Source organism: Pteronotus mesoamericanus, unplaced genomic scaffold (genome assembly GCF_021234165.1).
Source record: "Pteronotus mesoamericanus isolate MK-2021 breed Mesoamerican mustached bat unplaced genomic scaffold, CSHL_Meso_final contig_55, whole genome shotgun sequence".
Lineage (NCBI taxonomy): Eukaryota > Metazoa > Chordata > Mammalia > Chiroptera > Mormoopidae > Pteronotus > Pteronotus mesoamericanus.
This window is the reverse complement of record NW_026555198.1, coordinates 3,474,509-3,500,934: the sequence shown is the minus strand read 5'-3', so window position 1 is coordinate 3,500,934 and position 26,426 is coordinate 3,474,509. Positions and strand designations below refer to the sequence as shown.

General features: G+C 39.8%; 1 pseudogene; it reads right to left on the bottom strand.

The window, feature by feature from the left end:
• Positions 1-15,371: 15,371 nt before the first annotated feature.
• On the bottom strand, positions 15,372-15,849 carry LOC129075443 (60S ribosomal protein L21-like; annotated as a pseudogene).
• Between the last annotated feature and the right edge of the window lie 10,577 nt (positions 15,850-26,426).

The window sequence follows — 26,426 nt, the reverse complement described above, 5'->3', positions numbered from 1 at the left end:
GCATGAGCTTGGGCAACACTTAGTCTCTCTAAACCTGTTTCCTCACCTGGAAAGTGAGGATAAATAAAGTGAGCCTTCCTTGCAGGCTTGTCAGGAGGATCCTATGAGATGACAAATGAAAAAGTACTTGCAAGTATGAATGAAGATGAAGTGCAAAAATGAAGATGGTTCACTTATTAATTTTATTAGTAGTAATACTAACAACTCTGGCTTATATCAAATTAAGATGGTGACCTGCTAGCTAATCTTATGAAAACTTAGATCTTTAAGTTTGGCCTTATATAAAAGAAATAACACATCTTATATTTTTCATTGGTCACTGTTACCAAAGAATAAATACTTTTGAGAAATAACCAGGTACTATGTATAATTATGGACCTCAGCTTGGGTCTATTTCCCTGTACATATTTTTATTCTCATGTGACCTATATAATCACTCTGGGGAAAGTGGTGTTCTTAAACCAAGCTGTATAACTTGATCATCTTTTCAGATGCCAGTCTTCAGTTCCAATTCACCTAAATAAATATTTGATTGGGCAGAAATTAAGCAGCAAACAATCTGTTTCCATTTCATTGTTTAGGCCTAAACTCATCATGGCTAATGTGTAAAGAAGCAGTTCTAGTCAAAAATTAAAGAGTTGGGAAGTAATGATTCCAAATTTCTACTTCTGAATCACATTTTGCCCCAAGTAATTAACATTTACATTTCCAATCTAGTCTCATAGTCTGAGAAAGTGCCCAAAGCGTTTCATAAAAGGACTGCCAACATGTAGCAGAACAGTTGTTTGCTTCACTACAAGTATAATCAATTTGGAAATATTCTTAAAGCATTTAAAAAAGTATTTGGGCTCTGTCCGGATAGCTCAGTTGGTTGGAGCATCATTCCAATATGCCAAGGCTATGGATTTGACCCCTGGGTCAGGGCACATACAAGAATCAACCAATAAATGTGTAAGTAAGCGGAACAACATACTGGTCTTTCTCTCTCTCAAATCAATGAATAAGAAAATAAATAAAATTCCTTCTTTAAGAAAAGTTATTTGGTTTAGTTGTCACTTTAACCTAAAAGATGAAAAAAGAACAAGCATTTTGTCTTCAGAACAAAGTTTCAAGCAATTGCTTCCTGCAACAAACAGCAGAAATTAAAATATTTGCCTCTGAAACAGTGTTTTCCTTGGAAAGCAAAGTTTTGGCTGTTAAAATGGCAACAAATGAAATAATATTTCTGTGAGAATGGGTAAACTTTAGGTCAATGTCAGGGCCTGGAATCACATTAATTAATTCATTAACCTGTTTGATCTTGCTTATCTCTGGCCATCAAAGAGGCTCCCCAGCATCTAACATGCATTCCTGGGTCTATATATGTACCTAGAAGGTATCACGATGCCAATTCACAGTTAAATGAGACTATCTGTACCAATAATAATGCATTAGTTGGAGTTCTTGTGATTGTAAATTATAGAAACTCAACTGCACACTGGTTGGAGCACAGAAGAAATTTTATTGATCTTTGTAACTGAAAAATCCAGGGAGTGGACTTTTCTTTGGGCATGGCTGGATCTAGATGTTCATGCGACTGCTTTTATTGCATTGGTTTCATTCTTAGGCAGGCTCTGTTTGCAGCCCCGGGTTTATCTCATCCCTATAATTTATAATTCTATTGAAGAGTTATTCTCTTTTTCACTGTCTCCAGAAAGCCCTGGGCCAGTGTCTCATTGGTTTAAACCTATCACAGTGGCAAACCCCTGAGATTACACTAATTTACTGGGGCTGGGTCACTTTCCTACCCTGGACTGGGGGTGCTGGTAGGGTGGGCATGTAGTTGAGATTATACTGAATACAGATAATCCAATCAACTGAGATCATAATGCTTTCTTATGTTTGTAAAAATTCTTTTAAAATATAATTTAAAAATTAGACTTTTTATTTTAAGATAATTGTAGATTTATAAGCAGTTGTAAGAAATAATACAGAGAGAGCTCATATAATCTTTTTACCCAGTTTCCCTGAATGGCAACATTTTGCCAAACTATAGTTGAACATCACAACCAGTATATTGACATTGGTACAATCAAGACACAGAAGAGTTCCATCACCGCAAGAAAATATCATTTGAAATAAATGCTTCATAATCCAGTTTATGAGTGTACTCTATCATAATTTATTAACCTTGTTATTGTTTGAAATGCTGGTTGTTTCCTGTTGGGACTATAATAATAATGCTATAGAGAACATCCTTGTATATAAATCTTTGCCTAAATCTCTGATTATTTCTGTAGGAGAAATTCCTTGAAGGAGGTTTGTTGAGTCAAAGGATATGTACATTTTAAGGTTCTCAATACTAATTGCCAAACTGCTTTCCAGAAAGGTTGTACCAACTTATACTTCTGCAGTGCATGAAAGTGCTTGACTCAGCACATTAACTAATGTTGAGTGTTTAAAAAGTCTTTGCCAATTTGATGAGTGAAAAAATGATATCTTGGGATTCTTTGGCTTATTTTTATAATGATTGAAGGTGAGCATTTATATAAACATACATATGTACATGTATGTATTAGGGCTTTTTTCATTTTTTTTTCCTGATAGTTATCTGTTCCTATCTTTTGACTATTTTCATATTAATTTATGAATATTATTTGCATGTTAAGGGTATTTTAAACAGCTTTATTGCAATAAAATTAAAATACCATGCATTTTACTCATTAAACTGTACAATTCAATGGCTTTTAATATATTCACAGAATTGACCATGTATCAGCACAATTTTAGAACATAAAAAATAAAGAACTCCAATCCCCTTATTTGTTATCCCCAATCCCTCCATCCTCCCCATTCCTTGGCAACCACTATTACACTTTTTATCACTATATTGCCTATTCTAGACATTTCATATAAATGGGATCATAAAATGTGTGGTCTTTTGTGACTGGTGCCATTCACTTAAGTGTATTGTTTTCGAGATTCATCCATGTTGTAGCATATACTCGAATTTTATTATTTTTAAAGTCAAACAATATTTCTTGCATGGATATAGAACATTTTGTTTATCCATTTATCTGTTGATCGATATTGAAGTTGTTTCAACCTTTTGGTGATTATGAATAATAATGCTATAAACATTTGTGTACAAGTCTCTGAGTGGGCACATTTTCATCCCTCTTGGGTAAATGCTTGCCAGTGGAATTGCTGGGGTTATGTGTTAACTCTATATTTAATTATTTATTTTTTTGAGGAACTGCCAGACTATTTTCCATAGTGACTGCAATATTTTACACTCCCATAAACAATGAATGAATGTTTCATTTTCTTTACATTCTTGCCAACACTTGTTATTGTGTGTCTTTTAAAAAAATTATAACCATTCTAGAGTGCACGAAGTAGTATTGCATTGTGGTTTTGACTTGCATTTACCTGATGGGTAATGATGTTGAGCATCTTTCCATGTACTTCTCCCTTCTCCATTGTTTGTACATTTCCTTTAGAGATATGTCAGTTTAAATCCTCTGTTTGTTTTTAGGTTACTTTATTTGTCTTTTTATCTTAGAGCTGTAAGAGTTCTTTATATATCCTGAACACTAGACTCTTGCCAGACATATGATTTACAAACATTTTCTCTCATTCTCTGAGTTGTCTTATCATTTTCCTGACAGAGTTTTTTCACACACATTAAAAAATGTTTTTAATGAAATCTACTTTATCTAGTTTTTCTTTTCCTGCCTTTGCTTTTGGTGTGATTTAAGAAAACAGTGTCTGCTCTGGCTGGATAGCTCCGTTGGTTGGAGCACCATCCCCATGCTCCAAGGTTGTGGGTTTGATCCCTGCTCAGGCCATATGCAGGAATCAATCAATAAATATGTGAATGCGTGTAACAGCAAATAGATATTTTTTGTTTTTTTCTCTCTCCTTTCCTCTTTTTCTCTCCAAAGTCAACAACAACAACAAAAAATTAGCCCTGGCTGGTGTAGCTCAGTGGATTGAGTGCCAGCCTGCGAACCAAAGAGTCACAGGTTCGATTTCCAGTCAGCCTGGGTTGCAGGTCAGGTCCCCAGTAGGGGGCGAGTTAGAGGCAACCACATGGTGATGTTTCTCTCTTTCTCTTCCTTCCTTCCTTTCTCTCTGGAAACAAACAAACAAACAAATAAATAAGTCTTTTTAAAATTAAAAAAACCATTGTGTAATTCGAGGTCATGAATACTTATGCCTTTGTTTTCTCTAGTAGTTTTGTAATTTTAACACATTTAGATCATTGATCTACTTTGAATAATGTTTGTATATGATGTAAGGTACAGGTCCAATTTCATTGTTTTGCATATAAATATTTAGTTGTCCCAGCACCATTTTTGAAAAAAGTATTTTTTTCCATTGAATTGTCCTAAGGGCCGTTTTTGGTCTCCAGGCACCACCACTGTTAGAGGTTTGTATCCTTCCCAACTATTTTCTGTGCACATGTACATGTATGGGATTTAAAAAGTGGTATTAAACTACAAATATAGCGTTGCATCTTACTTTTTTCACTTGACAGTATAGCAGGGGGTCTTTCCATATGTGGACCAATTGCATACTTTTCTTATTATGCTAAGTAAAGCCTTCTCCACCCCATGGTTATAAAAAATATCGTCCTATATAGTCGTATACTACTTTTATAGGATGCTATTTTTATTTATTTTTAACTTAAATTGTTGTGAAAGAACGACTGCAGCATTGGAGGAACTCTTAATGTCATCTTGTGCACAACAGAGGGGACAATTAAAAGCAGTTGCTCCTCTCCCCTCTGCACATATTCAAGAGAGAGGCTGGCAAACATTCTACCTATTGACTTGACACATTCAGACAGAGCTTAAGCTGGCTAGAGGAAAAGGTGTCTGTGTGTGCGTGGGTGTGTGTTCCTCCTATACTCACTCTTTTTGTACTTCGTGTGGACCTATTCTCTTCAGGTATAAATCAGTGACTCCCCATAGAGTATTTAAAAGATCCACTTGGAATGATTGGACTATATAACATCAGACCACTCTCCGGATAGACCATTCTGAAAAGGGTATGCTTAAAAAAAAGAATTGGCGCTTGCAATTCCCATGAAGAATTCTAGCATTGGAGCGAAACTAGGAGAGCCCGTGTCACTGACTTGGTTTCAGACTTGCATAGTTTTTATACTGACAATCCCTGGTCTCTTCTCTGCCGGCTGCAGCTTCCTGGGATGCCCAGGGATCCCGCAGGCCGTGCTCACTCCTTTCCTTCCAGGCCTGTAGAGCCCCATCTTTCTGCCAGATCCCCGAGGTCTTTGGAGAAAGGAAAGAGCTTCTTTAGGAGTCGCCTCCCTGTGCCTTCCTGTTTTCTTGTGCCTTAAGACATGTGAAGATACCCAAGCCTCAGAGATGGGAGCCCAGGTATCTATACAGGGGGCTTTCTAGGATCTCAGAGTTTAAGAATCAAGGATCTAGAGGGCAAGGGATTTAGCGTCCCCCAAAAGACAGGAATGAATGTGTGTGTGTTTGCGTGCGCGCCTTTGGGGTGGGAAGGGCAGGTATCCCGGCTTCAGTACAGACTCTTTCACGCTGCCCAGGGCTAGTCTCTTGGCGCCGGCAGGGACAGCAATCCTGGCGGGGCCACCTGCCTGTGCCTGCACTGAGCAACTCCCCCGAGTGGCGAATCTTCGCTCTGGCCAGTGCGGGCCGGGATGCTAAGGAACCGCCAAGACTTGCAAGAGTTGCCATGGGAGTGCGAGGACGGGCCAGCTCCTCCCACCACGTGTGCTGGCCTAGTCCGGCCTTCCCTCCCTGACAATGGGCGACGCCGCAGGGGTTCTCCCTTTTGGCTACTTGAGCCCCTCCTCCACATCCCCCGCCTCCTCCCATCCTCTTGGAAGCTAAGCGGGGGCGTGTGTGCGCACCCTGGAGGAGTTGCCTTCGCGGTGGCGGCAGCCTGAAGCACTCCACCGGGTGCCCCAAACTCCTAGCAAGTTCCGGGGCTCCCGGCGCGCAGCGCTCTGCCACCTCCGGTGCCCCTGGCCCCACTAGCGGATTAGTGAGCGGGCGGACGGTCGAGCTGGCCACCGCGGAGCCGAACGGGCCCGGCGGCACGACCCCTCCGGCGGTGCGTGGACGCGCAGGGGCGGACGCGGGGCGGAGTTCAGCGGCGGACGGCCAGGGTGGTGGTCCCAGCCCGGACTCCCGCGTGTGGATGGCGGCGGACGGCTCCCGGCCCTACCTGGGCTCGCCCACTCTGGCGGCGCGGCACGTGCCTCAGGCCTCGGCGCCACAGACCCCTCTGCTGAGCGGCAGGACCCCGGACCTGCCCCCTGACCAGGATGGCTGCGCGTCCGTGCCTAGTGCTCCGATTATGCCTCTGCAGGTGGACATGGCCATGGCCCAGGAGCGCGGGAAGCGTGTGGAGAAGTGCGACAACAGCTACCTCTGTCTCCTGCCAACCACCTTCGTCGCAGGTAGGTACTCTCCTGCGCGCACCGCCCGGCGGCCCGGCTCCTGCCTCGCTGGCTGGCGCGCTCCTCTCCTCTCTGCTCCCTCCCTAGCCCGCCCGGCTCGCACACTTTGTCTTCCCTCGCCCCCCGCGCCCGCACACCCGTCCCCACTGCGGTGGCTCTCCCAGCTCCCGTTGTTTCTCCGGCCGCCGCCGCGCTGCAGGGTGTGCCTCTCTCCCGGCTCCGGCTCGCAGGCGCACCGTGAGAAAGTGTGGGCAGCGGGGTGAGGATGTCTCCGCCGTGGCTGGTTCAGGTCCCCTCTGCAGACCTCACCCGTTCCTGTGTGTTTCCAGAGAGATGGAGATAGACGGTATCTTCCTACTGTGCCTCCCGCAGACCAGAAGCCAGCCTTACGGGGGTGCACGTCCCTTGTAATATTACCCGAATCGAGGGGCGGGTGTTGAATATTACGTGCAGGGAACCAAGTCAAAAAAGGAGCTGGGATTCTGAGACGGCGCGTGGCACCGTAGTTGGAGAGAGGCAGTGCTGCCGGCGACTCGGGCTTTCTCCCGGCTTGTGCATCTTTCCCGCTTGGTCCATGAGCTTCCTGCCTCGTGGGGTCCTGGCTACAAAGGCAGACGTTTTCATCTGTGAGGACAAACAAACAAAACCCAACAAACCCACAAAAACTTTTCTGCCACTGTCGCGGTTTGCATAAGGGGTGTGAGCGGTGTGACCTGAGCTTGGTCACTTGCCATCCGTGATGCACAGACGTTTACCCAGCTGGAGGTGCCAAGTTTTGTGGTTGGTGCTTGCAGACTCTGCTGCTCGCCCCGGGGACCTCAGTTCCTTTGGGACTCTGCAGACTGGGGCGCGGGGGCAAGCCAAGAACAGGGTGCGACTCTGGGACTTTTAAGTTCAGCTAGGGCTTTTCAGACCAGTCTGAGAGGTCCTGCAGTTGATGGACATGCTTTCCTCTGCTCCCATTGTCGTTTGGTTTAGCACGTGCTAAGTCTTGCAATGGGAGTTTTGGCATCCAAAAAAATAGATTTGGTGGTAGTTTCCCACAGAAGAGGTAACCACAACACACAGTCCAGATATTCCTCCTTATTCAGGGCAGGCAGACCCCTTTTCCTGGGGACTGTGCATCGCAGACCTGAATGACACCAGTTGCTGTGCTGTGTTTTCCCGCAGGCTTGCAGTACTTTTCTGCCTTTGAGCATTTCTAGCAGTGCCATCTATCTTCCTGTGGACCAACAGAGTGTCCTGGAAGTGGTTTGTACCTATGCTGTTAGAACACAATGCTCTTGCATGTGAAAAGGATTTCGTGTATTTTAAAAATATGCATAGATTTAAAATATGTTTACAAAGCTTTTCATCGTGGTACAGAACTTCCTGGAAGATCATTTCAATAATGACCATTTATAGACTACCAGAAACATGCTACAGTGTGATAAGCTGATAACACTTGCACATGCATGATCTGCTGTGGGCAACAGCCAGACGAGGGAAAGATCTGCTCCACTTAGGGAGATAAAGGCAGATTTCAGGGAAAGGGTGATGCATGAATGGAATCTTCAAGTATATGGACAAATTTCCTGTGCAATGGGGATGAGGATGCAGTGTGGTGGGAATAGGCAGGGTGAGGAATATTCTAGCAAAGGAAATAAGATGTGCAAGAACAAGCAGAAAGGTCACAGCATAATAGGTTTTGGAAAATTTAAAAAAAAATGAGTGGAATGTAAGTTGTGGAAAGTATAAGAGAGATATTTGGAGAAGTAGGTAGGGGTTGGATCAGTCAGAGCTTTGTAAGACATATTAAAAGGCTTTATTTGTAGGGTCATGGGGACTCAGTGGAGTGTTTTAAGTCGGGGAATAGAGCAATGCCTTCTCCATATAGTCGTACAGGTTGTGCACTGCAAAACCCTTCGGGGCTGCATTCACACGACTGGTCCTTGCTAGGGTTGTACAGTGCCTGTGCATAGTGGTCAACAATGGCAATGCGTGGTGGGGCTTCTTGCTTTTATAAGTATCACTCTGGTCATTGTGTGGAGGACACAGTGTAAAGTGTGCAGCAGAGAGGAAGAGGACCCAAAATAGAGCGACCAGTAAGACAGCAATTGTAGAAACCAGGGAAAGAATAGATAGAAGCATGGACTTAGTCAATTCTGGGGATGGGATAAAGGGGGGAAGTTTGAGGAACTGAGATGGTAAAATTTACTTGACTTGGTGACTATGTGTGAGGTTTGAAGAACAGGGAAGGAGACTAGGTTAATTCCAGGTTTCTAGTTAGGGTGACTGAGTGGGGAGGGATACCATTAAAGAAGGAAATGGGAGAGGAAAAACAAATTTTGGGGTCAGTTTTGCTTATATGGTTTTTGTGGAACACTCAGAAGGAGCTGACCAATATAGGTCTGGAGCTGGAAAGAAGTGAATCTTATTTCTTACCCTCATATGTGGCATCCATTAAACAATGCCTGGCACTGAAGTGAAGTTCTTTCTCTAAATCTACTTAGATGGATTATCTTGGTAACTCAGAAAGGCTAGCATAGAAGTAGTCCACATTTACTATAACACTCCTTTTTTCTTTTTAAAAATATTTTATTTATTATTTATTTTCAGAGAGTGGGGAAGGGAGGGAGAAAGAGGAGGAGAGAAACATTGGATCAGCTGCCTCTGGCATGCCCCCAACTGGGACTGGCCCCCTCAACCAATGGAGCCACATCAGCCAGGGCTGCATCCTTTCTTAATGACTCCAGGTTATCCTTTTAATAGTATTCGTTATTTTAATGTGCTGTATACAGTGTTGCCTCAAGGGCTCCTAAATTGTGGAGGGCTCTTTTTCTCTACATTATATTGGACATAGATTGTTCTGCCTCTTAATTTGCAATGCCTGTTTTTCTAGTCTTTCCATATACCCCCTCTCTGTTTAGTTGTCATTTCTTGCTATTGTTATTTTAATGGTTTATACCAACGAGCAGTTACCACCTGATCCTCTATGCTCCCTCCTTTGTTCCTCCTTCTGATATGTTGTTATGAGCTAGAAATGAGATAATCAAACTTGTTAGAATTGTCTGCAGAATAGGAGTAAATAGACTACGAGTAGGTCTGTGATACTCTACTACTCATGTGTACCAACTTTAGTGTATGGACTCTGTGATACCTGTTCTGATTGCATAAAAGCTTATTTTCTTTTTTTTCCCTAGTTCTTAGTTATCTTCTGGAGGGTTGATGCTGTTTAGTACGTTATCAGTAAAACCTGTGTTCTCTTGTAAACTGAGGTGTGACACGATGTGAATTTGTAATATTTTGCTCTCTTTGAAAACAAACAAGTATCTTCAGAATCTATCAGAAAATTAAGAAGCATTTTATTCATTACATGTCTTGAGCATGCCTATAAGTGCTTTTCACTAGGAGGCACTTCAACCTTAGAGGTTGCCCCCAAGGACTGAAAGTTAATGTCTCTGTCTAGCATCCTCTCAAGTAAGCACTCTCTGGAGGCACCAGAAAAAGCCTGCAACTCATCTGCCTCAGGGCAGAAGCACAGGTCAGCCCAGAAGGGGAGCTGTCTCTTATTTGGTTGCTCCCAAAGTCTTGCCCCAGAGGCAGTTAGCTCCTGGGAAGAGACCAGTGTCACTCACAGAACTTCCTTCCATTTATGGGGTTGGCTAAAAAGTCTATACGTATTTTTTCTGTAAAATAAAATACACATTTTTCATTCTCACCAATAACTTTATTGATTTGGGTGTTTTGAGTGTGTCAGCTGTCTCCCACATGGTATATCATTGCTTATTCTCAGTTAATGTGTCGATTTGATCACTATCAACTTCACCTGGTCTACATGACCACGGGGTATCGTCCAGCGAGAAATCTCCAGCATAAAACTTCGCAAGCCACTTTTGATGCATTCGATCAGTTATAGCACCTTCTCCATGCATGGCACAAATCTTTTTATGCATTTCAGTTATGTCTTCACCTCCCTTGTAACAGTAAAGCATAATATGCTGATAATGTTGTGTACTTTCTTCCATCTTCAATATTAAATGGCTACACAAAAATTCGCAAATTTTGGTAAGTTTATTTTAAATGCACACTGATAGGACAGTTGTCACAATACAATCTAAAAATAGTTTCAAATGAAGTTAAGAACAACTAAGCACTTCTAGAGCCGCCTTACGGAAAAAACCAAATGAACTTTTTGACCAACGTAATGTTTTCCATCCAAACCCTCTTCTCATTTTAACAGAAGTAAGTATCTGACTACCGTCTCCTTACTTTTAGTGCTGTGAAGGTGACATTGAACAAAGACCTAAAGGAGGTGAGGAAGTCATCAGGGGTATCTGAAGGGGAGAGTGTTCCCAGGCAGAAAGGGGTCGTTGATGTATAGGCCTTAAGAGAGTACTGACAAATTCAAGAAACAGGAAAGGGATCAATGTGGTTGAAGCATTGAGTGCAGTCAGGTGTTTGCAAGCACAGGTGCGTGCGCACGTGAGTGCGTGCTTGCTTGCGTGCATGCCTGCTTGCCTGTGAGCCTGTGATGAGCTGAAGCCAGAGAGGTAAGGCATGCAGGTCTTGGTAAAGACTCTGGCTTTTACTCTGAGTTAGATGAGAAGCTATAGAAAGGTTTTGAGAAGGTTGATTTATATCTCTCTGGATGCTGTGTGGAGAATAGGCTAAAGGTGGGACAAAGGTGGAAACAGGGAGACCAGTTAAGAGGCTGTTAGGATTGCCCTCGCTGGTGTGTCTCGGTTGGCGCATCGTCGATAAAACGAAAAGTCCCTGGGTTCATTCCGGGCCAGGGTACATGCCTAGGTTGCGGGTTCGGTCTCCTCTCAGGTGCATAGGAGATGCAACAGAACTATATTTCTCTGTCACATTGATGTTTGTCTCCCTCTTTCTCTCCCTCTTTCCCCCTCTTTCTAAAATTAATAAGCATGTCCTTGGGTGAGGATTAAAAAAAAAAAGAGGCTATTAGGATTGATGGTGGTGACTTGAACCTCAGGTAATAATGGAGGTGTTGAGAAGTAGTCAGATTCGGGGTGTATTTTGAAGGTAGAGACGAAAGGATTTGCTAATGGTTTGTCCATGAGAGAAAGAGAAGAGTCAACAATGACCCTGAGAGTTTTGGCTTGAACAGGTGGATGGCAGGAATTGTCATTAATGAGGATGGAGATGCCGGCAGGGGGAGCAGGTTTGTGGGGGGAATCAATGAGTATCAGAAGTTCCATATGGAACCTGTTAACTTTGAGGGGCCCATAAGCTATTCATGTGGACGTCTAGTAGCCAATTGCATATAGGACGGAAGGGATCAAGCCTGGGGATATAAATATCAGAATCTGTGTCTTCTAGGAGGAGGTATTTAAAGCCTGGATGAGTGAATATAGATAGAGATCAGTCAGAAGAAACAGTGGTTTGTGTCCTGCCAAGACAGACTCATGAATGACCTATGACTCTTCCCCAAAGCAACATTTATTTGAGGAGGGAGGAAGGTAGTGCTCCAAACAACAAATCATTTATCTGGTTTGTTGTTCAAATGTTCGTGCTGTTGGGTATGCTCACAGGTCACTTTGACTCATGTTCCTTTGCTCACAGTCTGGAACACATGGCAGTCTTTGCCTGGGGGGAAAGATGAGCTCTATGTTTAAAACTCTTCAAAGAGGGAAACTACAACTTCACTTTTAAATGAGTTTTCTTTGTGGGTACAAGAAATCTGCAGGTTAGTCATTTGAGGCTGAAGTTCAGGCTGCAGATGAATCTCTTCCCATCTTATTTTTTGTTTAGTAGAAATATTAAGCACCCAATCTTGCTTTCCAATTGAGAAGACCTTTATTCAGTTACCTCCTACATTTTCAGTGCATGGTATAGTTTTCTTAAAAAAAATTATATTTTAATGGAAAGCCAAAGTCTGATTGCAAATTGGAAAGAAGGACCATTTTTCACTCACAGTAAAGTTCAAGGCCTATGCTTTTATGAATGAATGTTACTCCAATAAATTCAGTTAAAAATAAAATAAAATATTTGAATTAGCAAATACAGTGACATTTTAATATATTGAAATTTACTCTTAAGGTGGATTACCTTCTCTCTGACATTCAAATATTTATTAATGATATTGTCACCTCTACCATGAAGAAATTAAGTCAGCTGTTAACTCTGCAGATACTGGGAAAGCAGACTTTTTTTTAGCAGCAGTTATAGTTCACATATGTGTATTCTGTTTCTGGAAAATTATGAGCCAGCAACTTTATGGGGATTATGTCTTCTCTGTTTTCAGATAATTTTTTGCATTAATCTAAAAAAGGAAGGAGACCCACTCCTAGCACGGAGGAGCAGAAAACAGTTTTGTTAACCAGAGGGGAAATGGGAGAAACAGGACTCCATTCTAGTCTTTTTTTTAAACAGCTTTATTGAGATATAATTCACATACTATACAATTAGCTCATTTAAAATACGCATTTCAGAGTTCCTAGTGTAATCACAGAGTAGCGCAATCATTACTACTATCACTCACTCCCAAAAGAAACTCCTGTACCCATCGGCCTTACCTATCACCTGTCACTCCCCTTTTCATCCCTGCAGCGCTTCCCACCACCCCCTGGCAGCCAGTAATATACTTTCTATAGATTTACCTATTCTGAATACTGACATAAATAAAATCACATAATCTGTGATCTATTGTGACTGGCTTCTTTGACTTAGCATAAGATTTCCAAGTTTCATCCATGTTGTAGCGCTTGTCAGTGCTTCATTCTTTTATATTGTTGAATATTATTGTGTTGTATAGATATAGAGTATATTTTAATTATTCTTCAATTGATGGACATTTGAGTTGCTATTGTGAGTAATGATGCTGTGAACATCCTTATACGAGTTTTTGTGTGGACATATGTTTTCATTTCTCTCAAATATATACTATATATGAGTGGAATTGTTAGATTATGGGGAAATTGTGTGTTAACTCCCAGACTATTTTCCAATATATTTTTATATATTGCAAAATGATCACCTCAGTAAGTCTGATTAAAATCCATCACCATAAATAGTTAGTTTTTCTCTTGTGATGAGAATTTTAAGATATAATTTACTATCTTAGCAACTTTCAAATGTGCAATTATGGTGACAATGCTGTACGTTACATCCCGAGGACTTGCTTATTTTATAACTCGGAGGTTGTACCTTTTGAACCCCTTCATCCAACATCTCCCACCCAACCAATAATGGGTTTTCTTTGTCTATGAACTCCTTTGTTTGTTTGTCTTAGATTCCACATATAAGTGAGATCGTATGGCATTTGTCTGACTTACTTCACTTAATATAATATCCTCTAGGTCCATCCATGTTGTCAAACTTACGTGTTTGTCTGAGTTTTATAGTTTTATAGTTTTAGCTCCTACATTTAGGTCTCTGATCAATTTTGAGTTACTTTTTGTGTATGATGTGAATTAGGGTCAAACTTCATTCTCTTGCATGTGCATATATCCAGGTGTTCCCAGAACCATTTGTTGAAAAGAATATTCTTTCAGATGTTTTGGTACCCTGATTTAAAATCAATTGACCATAGATGCAAGGGTTTATTTTTGAACTTTCAGTTTCATTCCCCTGATTTATCTGTAAGTCTATCATTATGCCTGTAGCACACTGTCTTGATAACTGTTGCTGTGCACCAAATTTTGAAATCAGGAAGTGTGAATTTTCCAATGTTTTTTTTTTTTCAACATTGTATTGGCTGTTCTGGGACTCTTGCATTTCCATATGAATTTTAGGATTAGGTTGTCATTTTCTGCATAAAACACTAGCTGGGATTTTGCTAGGGATTGCATTGAATCTACATTTCAATTTAGGGAATGTCTGAATCTCATATTTATACTTGTGCAAATTGAGGTTTCCCAAAATATGGGGTATTCACATTAAAGGTGTTTGGGAATTATTTACTGCAATGCATTGTGGCCCATCAATGCTAATATTGGATGGTTATTCATATATAGTTTTTTCATGAGTTTAGAAGGATTCCAACATATTAATTAATTCATACTATGGAATTATTTTAGAGACCCTCCTAAAAGCTTAAGAGGCAAAAAAAGTAAGTATCCACAAGGGTTCTCCCAAGGAAAAGCAAGAACACAAATGAAAATTAAAAAAAACCCCGCTAGTATAATCACTAACTCAATTGCCTTAGTTTTTGTGATTCAGCATTTAGCATGAAAGTCTGTGTAGAACTAATGTGAGATAACAGGGGAAGTGAGAGGCATGTGTTTTGATACCACATTGACCAGGAATCTGCAAAGACCTTTCTAGGTTGGACAAGACCATCTGTCAGTCAAGTGTGTAATCCTCCTTCCTATGGCAGGAGATGTCTTTTAGGAAAAGAGGTTTCAGTGCTAAACAGATAAGCTTGGGCCACTCTGCTGTGGATTTGCTGATGCTTTAAGCAGGAAAAACATTTTTATGTTCATTTTTGCATACAGTGAATCACCATATAGGCAGTTGTCTTTATGGAATGATTTAGTCCCTCTCAGAATTTACTTACATGTATTGAGTTTCTGAATAATGAATTCACTGGGCTGTAATTGCTAGGCAAGTTCCTGAGACAATGGCAGCTCCCTCTGTTGTATAAGGAAAACCTGCTGTCTCCATTGGGTGGTTTCTAATCCGAAGGGGGGAGGAAGGAAAAGCTGGAAAAGCTTTCCATAGCCATGCCTTTAATTAAACACTTGCGAGAGACACAGGAGAGGCCCAGCAACTTGGGACACTAAGTCCTTGGGTGGAGGTCACTTCCTTGTCATTTCCCACCTGCTGCACCTCGTTTTTCTCCTGTACTTTTTGGCTTTGTCCCTTTCATCCTTCTCTCTTCTTGTTTTTTTCTTTCTTGCCTAGTGCTTTATGTATCGGGTTGGCCAAAAAGTCCGTTGTTTTTTTTTTAAATCAGTATAGAAGGTCTTGTTTTTTTTCACACTTATCATGCAATGAATTCGTAGGGAACGGGTTCCAGCAGCTCAGGCTCCTTTCCATTAGTTTTCGCACAGCGTCCTTCTCTGGGCGTAGCAGGCTCACGCTTCAGTTGAACCCAGGTACCTTTCTCTTTGGCTTCTTTCTTTTTCTGAGCATTTTCCTTCACACGTTTCAGGAAGCTATGTCGGCTCTTAGAGTGTTTAATATACTCAATATATACATTAATTCTCTTGGCAAGAATCTTGCCCTTGTTTGTTTACAACAATGCCTACCGCATGCTGGGTGACATTATAGACTCTTACAGTTTTGCCCTAGTAACATTTGTGGGGCATTCCTTTTTGAACAGTGCCCATTCCCTTGATATCTACAATATCACCTTTCTTGTAGATTCGCATGTGTGTAGCCAAAGAAACAACCCCACGTTTTCTAAAAGGCCTAGAAAACATATAGCATGTTCCTCTCCTCTTTCCCTTTGTGTTAGTCATTTTGGTGAATTACTGGAAGATGGCGGTTCCCCCCTTTTTTTTGGGGAAATAAAAGACACATTTTTAATTTGCACCAATAACTTGGTTGATTTGGATATTTTGAGTATGTTGGCTATTTCCTACTATTGGTTTCTAGTGGGTAGAGGCCAGGGCTGCTACTATACATCTTCCAATGTGTAAGGCAGCCCCACAGGAAAGAATTATTTGGCCAAAATGTCAACACTGCAAGAAACTTCACAAACCACTTTTGACACATTTGATCAGTCACAACACCTTCTCCATATACTGCACAAATCTTTTTTGGTATCTCAGTTGCATTTTTACCTTTCTTGAAATAACAAAGCATAATATGCCAAAAATGTTGCGTGTCTTCTTCCATCTTCAATATTAAAATGGCTGTAGAAAAATTCACCTGTTTTGATAAGTTTTTTTTTTTAAATTCAGGTTGATATGATAGCCGTCACAGTACAACCTGACAAAATTTTTTTGAATGAAGTTAAAAAAACAACTAAGCACTACTAGAGCTATTGTACAGAAGAAAACTAAACAAATTTTTTGGCCAACCCAATACTTTCCTTTTTTTTTTTTTTTTTTTTTTTTTTTTTTGCTTTTGGTAAGGGTCTTCCCCCTCCATTTTATTGTGTTTTTAAATTAAGTGATTTATATATGACCTTTGTAAAGCATCTAAACAATACACATACCCATAAACTAATAAGTGAAAGTCACTCCTGGGCCTAGCTGGGTCCTACTCTCTGCAGGAAAGCGCTGCCAACAGTTTGGGTTTTTGGCCATAGGTACTCTCCATGGATATAGATATATGTATAGCAATTCAATTCCACAAACATTGATTGATCACCTCCTATGTGCTAGACACTGTTGGGATATTTCAGAGAGCAAAGCAGACAAAAAATCCCTATGTTCATGGAGCTTATTTCTAACTAGTAAGAATGACAATAAAGAATCCACATGATCTAGGTATTTTACCAAACTGGGATCATACCCCATATGTTGACCTATGGGTTACATTTGGGTATGTTTATTTAAAAATTATTTCATTATGAAAATTTTTTAGATTTATTTATTAGAGACATGTGAAGGGAGGAAGACAGGGAGAGAAACATTGGTGTGAGAGAGAAACATTGATTGGTTGCCTTTCACATGCACCCCAACTGGGGACCAAACCCGCAACCCAGGCATGTGTTCTGACCGGAAATCAAACAGTGATCTTTTGCTTTGCGGTACAATGCCCAACCAACAGAGCCACATGGTCAGAACATGAAATCTTTTTTAAAAAAGGTTGTATTTATTTTTTAGAGAGAGGGGAAGGGAATGAGAAAGAGAGAGACAGAAACATCAGTGTGTGAGAGAAACATCAATTGGTTGCCTCTTGCACGCCCCCACCTGGGGACCTGGCCCACAACCCAGGCATGTGTCCTGACTGGGAATGGAACCAGTGACCTTTTGGTGTGCAGGCTGGCTCTCAACCTACTGAGCCACACCAGCCAGGGCAGGGCATGAAATTCTTGATACACACAAGAGTCCAGGAAATAAAAGATATAATATAAAATTATTTTGTTACATTATTTAAAATTTTTCCTTTCATCAAGCACAAAGAGGCTACTGTATCTTTTTAGCACAAAAAGTATTTGTCTAGTTTTGTCCTGGTAGGTTTATAGTTTAAATAAGACCCATGTAGAAGTTGGTATATTTTAGAAAGGTGCATTCTTTCCATGATTGTTCACACTGCTTATATCTGAATAAGCAGATAAAATTTTATTTAATCTTTCTGTATTTCCTTGATATAGACCAGAGCAATTGCATGCTGAGACCACCCCCTGCTACTCAGGAAATTAGTTAACATGAAAGTGAGGTTCTAATACTTATATTATTTAAGAAATGGATCAGTGTTTGAGTGAAATGTATTTATGGATATAAAGAGCCAATGGCTTTGCCCTGGCCTGTGTGGCTCAGTTGGTTGGAACACTGTTCTGTAGACCAAAAGGTAGCGAGTTCAATTCCTGGTCAGAACACATACCCAGGTTGTGGGTTCCATCCCCAGTCGGGGCATGTATGAGAAGGCAACAACAAATAAATCCCAGAGCAAGTAGGAGGAAGGAAATAGTCAAGATTAGAGCAGAACTGAATGACATAGAGACGAAAAGAACAATTCAAAGGATCAACCAATCCAGAATCTGGTTCTTTGAAAAGATAAATAAAATGGACAAGCCTTTAAGCAGACTCATCAAGACAAAAAGGGAGAGGACCCAAATTAATAATATCAGAAATGAAAGAGGAGAAATAACAACTGATACCACAGAAATACAAATGATCATCAGAAACTACTATGAACAATTATATGCCAAGAAATTTGAAAATCCTGATGAAATGGACAAATGTTTAGAAAAGTATAATCTTCCAACACTGAAGGAGGAAGAAACAGAAAGCTTGAACAGACCTATAGCAGCTGGGGAAACTGAAGCAGTAATCAACAAACTCCCGGCACACAAAAGTCCAGGGCCGGACGGTTTCCCAGGAGAATTTTACAAAACATTTAAGGAAGAACTAACCCCTGTCCTTCTCAGACTATTCCAAAATATCCAAGAGGAGGGAAGACTGCCAGACTCCTTCTATGAGGCCAGCATCACCCTGATCCCAAAACCAGATAACTAAACCCTACAAAGAAAGAAACCTACGGGCCAATTTCGCTGATGAACATAGATGCTAAAATCCTCAACAAAATATTGGCAAACCGCATCCAGCAATACATTGAAAAGATTATCCACCACGATCAAGTGGGATTCATCCCAGGGATGCAGGGATGGTTCAATATACGCAAATCAGTAAACGTGACACATCGCATAAATAAAAGACAAGACAAAAACCACATGATCATCTCGATAGATGCAGAAAAAGCATTTGACAAGGTACAGCACCCATTTATGATCAAAACACTCAGCAAAATGGGAATAAATGGGGCATTCCTGAATGGAATAAAGGCCATATATGTAAAACCTACAGCCACTATCATACTCAACGGGCAAAAACTGAAAGCTTTCCCACTAAGATCGGGAACACGACAAGGATATCTGCTCTCACCGCTTCTTTTCAACATCGTATTGGAAGTCCTAGCCACAGCGGTCAGACAAGAGAAAGACATAAAAGGCATCCAAATAGGAAAGGAGGAAGTAACACTACCATTGTATGCAGATGACATGATAGTGTACATAGAGAACCCTGTAGACTCTACCAAAAAACTCCTCAACCTAATAAGTGAATTTGGCAAAACAGCAGGATACAAAGTCAACCTTCAGAAATCAAAGGCATTTTTGTACACCAGCAATGAAATATAAGAAGAAGAAATCAGAAAAAAAACACCATTTGATATAGCAAGAAGAAAAATAAAGTACCTAGGCATAAATTTAACCAAAGAGGTAAAAGACCTGTATGCAGAAAACTATACAACATTGAAGAAAGAAACTAAGGAAGACACAAATAAATGGAAGCATATACCGTGCACATGGATTGGAAGAATTAATATCATCAAAATGTCCATACTACCCAAAACAATTTATAGATTCAACACAATCCCTATTAAGATACCAATGACGTATTTCACAGAAATAGAACAGACATTTCAAAAATTTATATGGAACCATAAACAACCCCGCATAGCTGCAGCAATTTTGAGAAAGAAATACAAAGTAGGAGGGACCACAACTGGACATCAAAATATACTACAAAGCCACTATACTCAAAACAATCTGGTATTGGCACAAGAACAGACCCATAGACCAGTGGAACAGAATAGAAAGCCCAGAAATAAGCCCAGGTCTCTATGGGCATCTAATATTTGACAAAAGGGGCAGAAGCATAAAATGGAGCAATAATAGCCTCTTCAACAAATGGTGTTGGGAGAGCTGGATGGCCACATGCAAAAAATTGAAATTGGATCATCAGCTGACACCATACACAAAGATAAACTCAAGATGGATAAAAGACTTAAATGTAAGTCACAACAGCACAAAAGTCCTAGAGGAGAACATTGGCAGGAAATTCTCAGATATCCCATGCAGCAATTTTTTCACTGATATGTCTCCTAAAACAAGGGACATAAAGGAAAGAATAAACAAGTGGGACCTCATCCAAATAAGAAGCTTCTGCACGGCAAAAGAAAACATCAGCAAAATGAAAAGGGAGCCAACCCTATGGGAAAATATATTCACTAATGATACATCAGATAGAGTTTTGATCTCCAAGATATATAAAGAACTCACTCGACTCCACTCCAAGAAGACAAATGATCCAATCAAAAAATGGGCAAAGGACCTGGGCAGACACTTTTCCAAGGAGAAGATACAGAGGGCCCAGAGGCATTTGAAAGGATGCTCAACCTCACTAGCCATCAGAGAAATGCAGATCAAAACCACCATGAGGTACCACCTCACACCGGTCAGAATGGCCATCAGAAACAGATCAGCAAACAACAGGTGCTGGCGAACCTGTGGAGAAAAGGGAACCCTAGTCCACTGTTTGTGGGAATGCAGACTGGTGCAGCCACTGTGGACAGCAGTGTGGAATTTCCTCAGAAAGCTGAAAATGGAACTGCCTTTTGATCCAGTGATTCCCCTGCTGGGACTATACCCTAAGAATACCAAAACGCCAATACAAAAGAACCTATGCACCCCAATGTTCATAGCAGCACAATTTACAATAGCCAAGTGTTGGAAGCAACCTAAATGCCCATCAGTAGATGATTGGATCAAAAAGTCATGGTACATATACACAATGGAATACCACGCGACAGAAAGAAAAAAAGAACTACTAAACTTCGCGACAGCATGGATGGAACTGGAGAGCATTATGCTAAGCGAAATAAGCCAGGGGGCAAAAGACAAATACCATATGATCTCACCTATAAGTGGAACCTAACCAACAATACAAAGATGCAAGGAAAATAAGGCCAGCAACACTGAAAGGAAAAGAAATCAACAGAGACAAGAGGGAAGGAGGGAGGGGCGCAAGGGAAAGTGGTGGGGGGTAGGCAGAGACAAATGTATTTGAAAAAATAAATTAAAAAAAAGAAAAAAATAATAAAAAAATTTCCTCAAGGTTAGGATTAAAAAAATAAATAAAGAGCCAATGGCTTTAAAATATAAAGTTAATGTCACCGTTATTATTTTAATTTATTGATATTCAAATGCTCTCTTACTCAATTAGTAAGAACTGAAATTTTGAACTTTTAAAAAATCTAGTTATCCCTCCCCACCACCCTCCAACAGTTCCATGAAAATAACAGTGTTCCCTGGAAATCAAGTTTTAAAATCAAGTCACATATATACCGTACATGTGTATGTATGCATATGTATTATATACATATTTCATATATTATATACAATTACATAGTATTATATACTGACTTCATTTTCAGTAAGTTGCTAATGACTCTCTTTGTAAAACTTCTAGGCGAAATAGAAAGGTAGTAAATGCTACTTCAACATTACTTTTGAATAACTTTGTGCCAGAGTTGTCTTGTAGTGGTTGAGCTGCCCTTTCCAGGACACTGTGGGTTCTCAGTTCATCAAGACTTCATTTGTGCTCTTGTGTCACTGATAGTTAAGTTGAAGCATTAGCTGTTCAATGTACAGCCTGATTTCAAGATAAACCATAGGAAGTTATTTTAAATATGTGGTGTGATTAGATATTCTTAGACTGTTTGATGACACTTAAAATTAATATTATGTGTATTTAAGTGATGTCTTTTGAGTTTGCAATTACAAGCTGGATCATGTGATTAAACACAGAGCAAAGTGCAGCATCTCTGTTTTTATTTGCCATTTTGCACTTGTCTGTTTACAAGAGGGTCAGTTTTGATTTCTTAGTTGACACAAGGACCATTAACAGATATGAGTTCTTCTGCATGCCTTGTAAACTAAAGCAAAATCGTTTTTAATTGGATTACCTTTGCAGATGCTGTGTATTTCCAAATTAGGTTTTCTGAACCCAAGAAGAGTCATGGAATAGGAGATCTGACATTTAGCCTTGTGTCTACATGGACATTGTGAGTTCTGACATTAGTGGGTCATCTTGTCTACTTTTAAAGCTTGTGCTTGAAGTAGCTGCTCTCCAGAGGCCTAATGTTATAATAAAACCTTAAAAAGTGGCTAATGTTAATATTTACCTGTTGCTAAGTTAATATGCTTAGGATTATCTAGTGGTGGCCATAGCTATAGTGGTTAGGGACTGCCATTTTGTCATTACACTCATGTTCAAACAGGTCTTTGCTCATTTGCACTGTGGGTACTGAGTGAGGATGATTTGGATGAATAAAGTGATGCCCCTTGGGTTTTCGCGCCTTTCCCCCAAATTTCTATTTTTAAGAAATAACCTGAAACATTCAAAATTGTGTGCCAAAGAGTTTTTTTTTAAACTATTCTTTCAAGGGACCCTAGGAAACTAATTTTCAAAGACATTTATTTTCACAACATATACTGTAGAGTTTTGAAGATGATGCCAATACATCTTTCTTGCATTTTTATTTTTCAATCACAGTATTATTTTGTATTGGTTTCAGGTGTACAGCATAGTGGTCAGACAATCATGTACCTTATGAAGTCTTCCCCATGATATTTCCAGGAGATGCTGGTACATCCTAAAAGCCCATTTACCATAATTCCAGAATTTTGCAAACACTTTGTCAATCTTTATGAACTTTCGATTTTAAAAGACACATGACCAAGTCACAAAAAAGTGATTTTGCACTAGAGAAGAGTAAGAAAAGGCTCCACGCTGCATGTTTTTCCTTTTCCTGCCTGTGTGAGCATCCTCATAATTGCGTATTGATTTAACATGTGATTTTAAAGATGTAAGAGTGAATTTTCAAAACCGACCATTTTAGTTACAATACTTAATATTTCCATATTTGTGCACCGTATGCATGCACATGAACACCAGTGTTTGCGAAAGTTACAGAAATGAATAATTCCCCATCGCCTGCAGCAGGCACAAGTATGTGTCTGCTCCATGAAGAGATGGTGGAGCTTGCTTCCTGATTGCCCCCGTTCTTGGAAGCACCTCAGAGTCTGTTGACTTTAATATAACATTAAGTCATGATCTGGAACTTATTGCTGAAAGTGAGTCCCAGGAGGTACTCAGCATAGGCTCGGCCATAAAACTGTTTTTTTCTTTTCTTTTTTAAATACATAATCTGTTTTTATCAGTTTAGTGCTGGATATCTTTTCCCTGTGTGCTCAAGGCATCTTGGTTCACACTCTCGTAACACATCCCACTGGACTGTAATTGTCTCCTGTTCCTATGAAGAACCCCATGAGATCTGGGCCAGTGGCCCCAGCACCACGCAGGGCCTGGCATAAGATGGGAGTGTAGCAGAGGATTGTTGAAAGAGGAAATACATGAATGAGTAGAGTGGTTGATAAAAGGCAAAGGCACTTAAAGTTGTGTTGAACCATGGGTTCTTGTTTTGCATTCCTGTTCTCTCCCTCCATTCTCCCATTCCTTCCTTACATTTTCCTTCTTCCCCTAGAATTCCACGTCATGCTACTTGGGGGTAAAATCATCCCACAGGTGAACAACTGAGGACAGTGAGATTTGCGAATGCGCTTCTCTGATTTGGAACCTATTTATTATGTGCTGTGTAAACAAGTGGTAAAATGATGTTGAACGCTTAGTGGGTACTCAGGCAACACTTCCCAATGTTTGATTTCACATTATACAGATCTTTAGTGCAACCTCGGAGTTCCTGTGATCTTTGTTGCCACATCTAACTGAATTTTCCACCACTTTAGACTGTGTAAAGCCACTGTATTTACTCTTCAACTCTGTCAGGGTAAAACTCTATCTCATGTGTTTCTTTTCCAGTTATCACTAAAACAATCTGTAAGGTGCTCCTTCAAAATGGGTGCTTCATGAAAAAAAAAAATCTGTAGTAAGAGCCAAGGCCAAAACCAAAACATATCTGTAATGATTATGTTGTTGCACATAAAATCCTTGCTAATGCTGACTTTTTAAATTGATGCTTAACTGGTAGGTATAAAAGATTATCTTACTGTCCTTGAAATTTGTAATTCACACATTACAAATGCAGTGGAGGGTTTCTTCTGATGCTTATTGGCCATTCCTATTTCTTTTGTGAAATGCCTGTTTGTGTTATTTTTTATTCCATTTTTCTATTCAGTGTTTTGTCTTTTAAAAAATTAACTTAGAGTCTTATATATATCCTTGATAGTATTTTTTGGTCAATTATATGTGTTGCAAATATCTGCACCCAGTTGGTCATCTGTCTTAGTTTTTGTGATGTCATTTGATGAAAGAAAAATTTAAACTTAACGCTTAAATTATCAGTCTTTTCCTTTATGCTTTGTGCTTCTTGTATCCTGATTAAAAATTTTTATCCTACCCACAGGTTATACAGATATTCTCTTGTATTCTCTCTGATCTGATTCCTAATGCTGTAGGCTTTGAATCTTCACCAGTGCATGACCATTAAAACCAAATTGTAAGTCACCTGGGAATTGGCAGATGCCCGGGAGCAACTTCTGTTCTTAGTTGGCTTACTTCTCAGGACATTTGCTCTAGTAGTGGTTTTGGCCTGTGTGGATTTCCTTGTCTTTTCTGCCAGCTCGGCCATGCATTAGAAAGGCTTTAATTTTATTTTTCCCACCATATTTTTGTGTTTTGTAGCAAGACGGGTTTTCAAGACTTTTAGTCCCCATTGTGACCAGTTAGGAAAAATCCTCCATGGTTTTCAAACTTGAAAGTTCAATTTTTATATTCAGATGTGATATCATTTAAGAGTTTTCCTTGTATACAAGACCTGAGATATGGATAAGGAAGCCTGGTCTTGTTCCTCTATTTGCAGATGAACTGAAAGGTGGGAGTGGTATTCTGGCCTTAAAGCAGTTGTAACTGGAAGGTGAGAATTAAAATATTTGCAGAAACAAAATGCTAACTAAGTCATTGTATGCCACTGCCTGAATGCTTACTTGTACACTAAACCCTTTAAATTATGGTATTATTATTTTTTCTTTTTTCTCTAACAATTGTCAACACTTATTGAGCATTTACTATATACTAGGCACTGTTCCAAGTCTTTGCATGTATTGACAATTTCAACATTACAGCAACCCCATGAAATAGGCATTATCATTTCCCCCATTCTACCGCTAAAGGAGACTGAGACACAGAGTTTCTGCAGCTTGCCCAATGTCATACCACTTGCCAATAGTAGAGCTGGAATTGGAATCCAGGCAATCGGTCTCTGGAGCATGTACTCAAAAATACCACGCCATATTACCCTATAAGAAATGCTTATGTGAAAAGAATCAGAATTTTATGTATATACATCACTCAAGATAGCATCCAAATATAACGACCATGTTAACTTGTTGGTACTGTGATGTCATTGTGGTTTATCTTTATGCACAACCTTCATCTTTTTTTCTTTAACGTATATTTTTAAAAGTTGAGCTCTCTTCTATTTGCGTTTCATGATTACATTCCTCTGAAAGGGTGCACTTTGGAAAAAAAAATACATTCTGTGTGCAGATGAACTTCTTTTGTTCCAAACAGCCATCCTTTATTTGTTTTTTAAATCAGTTTTATTGAGATATAATTCACCCACCATACAATTTTCCCATTTAAAGTGTCAAATCTGTTGTTTTTATTAGCACGTTCACAGAGTTGTACAACCATCACTGCCAACAGGTTAGGTGATTTCATTGAATCAGAAATGAAAGAAATCCTGCGCTTCTGCTGCCGCCTTCCCAGTCCCCCCATACCCATCCCTAACCAACCACTCATCTACTTTCTGTCTCTCTCTGTCTATTCTGGATATTTCATATAAACTAAATCATATAATTTGCTACTTCTTACACTTAGCAATATCCTTCAAGATCCATTCATGTTGTGGCATATATCAGACCTTCATTACTTTTTATTGACAAAAAATATTCCATTGTATGGAGATAATATGTTTTGTTTGTCCTTCAGTTGATGGGTATTTGTGTTGTTTCCACCTTTTGGTTGTTATGAGTAATAATATTAATATTCCTGTACATGTGTAGACATATGTTTTCATTTACTTTTGGATACATACCTAGAAGTAGAATTGCTGGGTCATATGGTAACTGTTTAACTTTTTGAATAATTGCACAGCTGTTTTGCACAGGGGCTAAACCATCTTACATTCCCATGAACAGTGTATGAGGGTTCTGATTTGTACACATACTTACTAACACTTGTCATTGTACATCTTTTTGATTATAGCCATGTCCATGGGTGTGAAGTGTGTATTTCATTGTGGTCTTAATGTGCACTTCATAATGACTAAATGATGTTGAACATCCTTGCATGTATTTATTGGCCATTTTTATATCTTCTTTGGAGAGTGTCTATTCAAATCCTTTGCTCATTTTTAATTGTTATTTGCCTTTTTATTATTGATTAGTAAGTGTTCTTTATGTGTTCAAGATGCATATTCCTGAGCAGATAATTTACAAATATAGTTTTCCTTTATGTGAATTATCTTTTCACTTTCTTGTCAGTGTCCTTTGAAACACAAA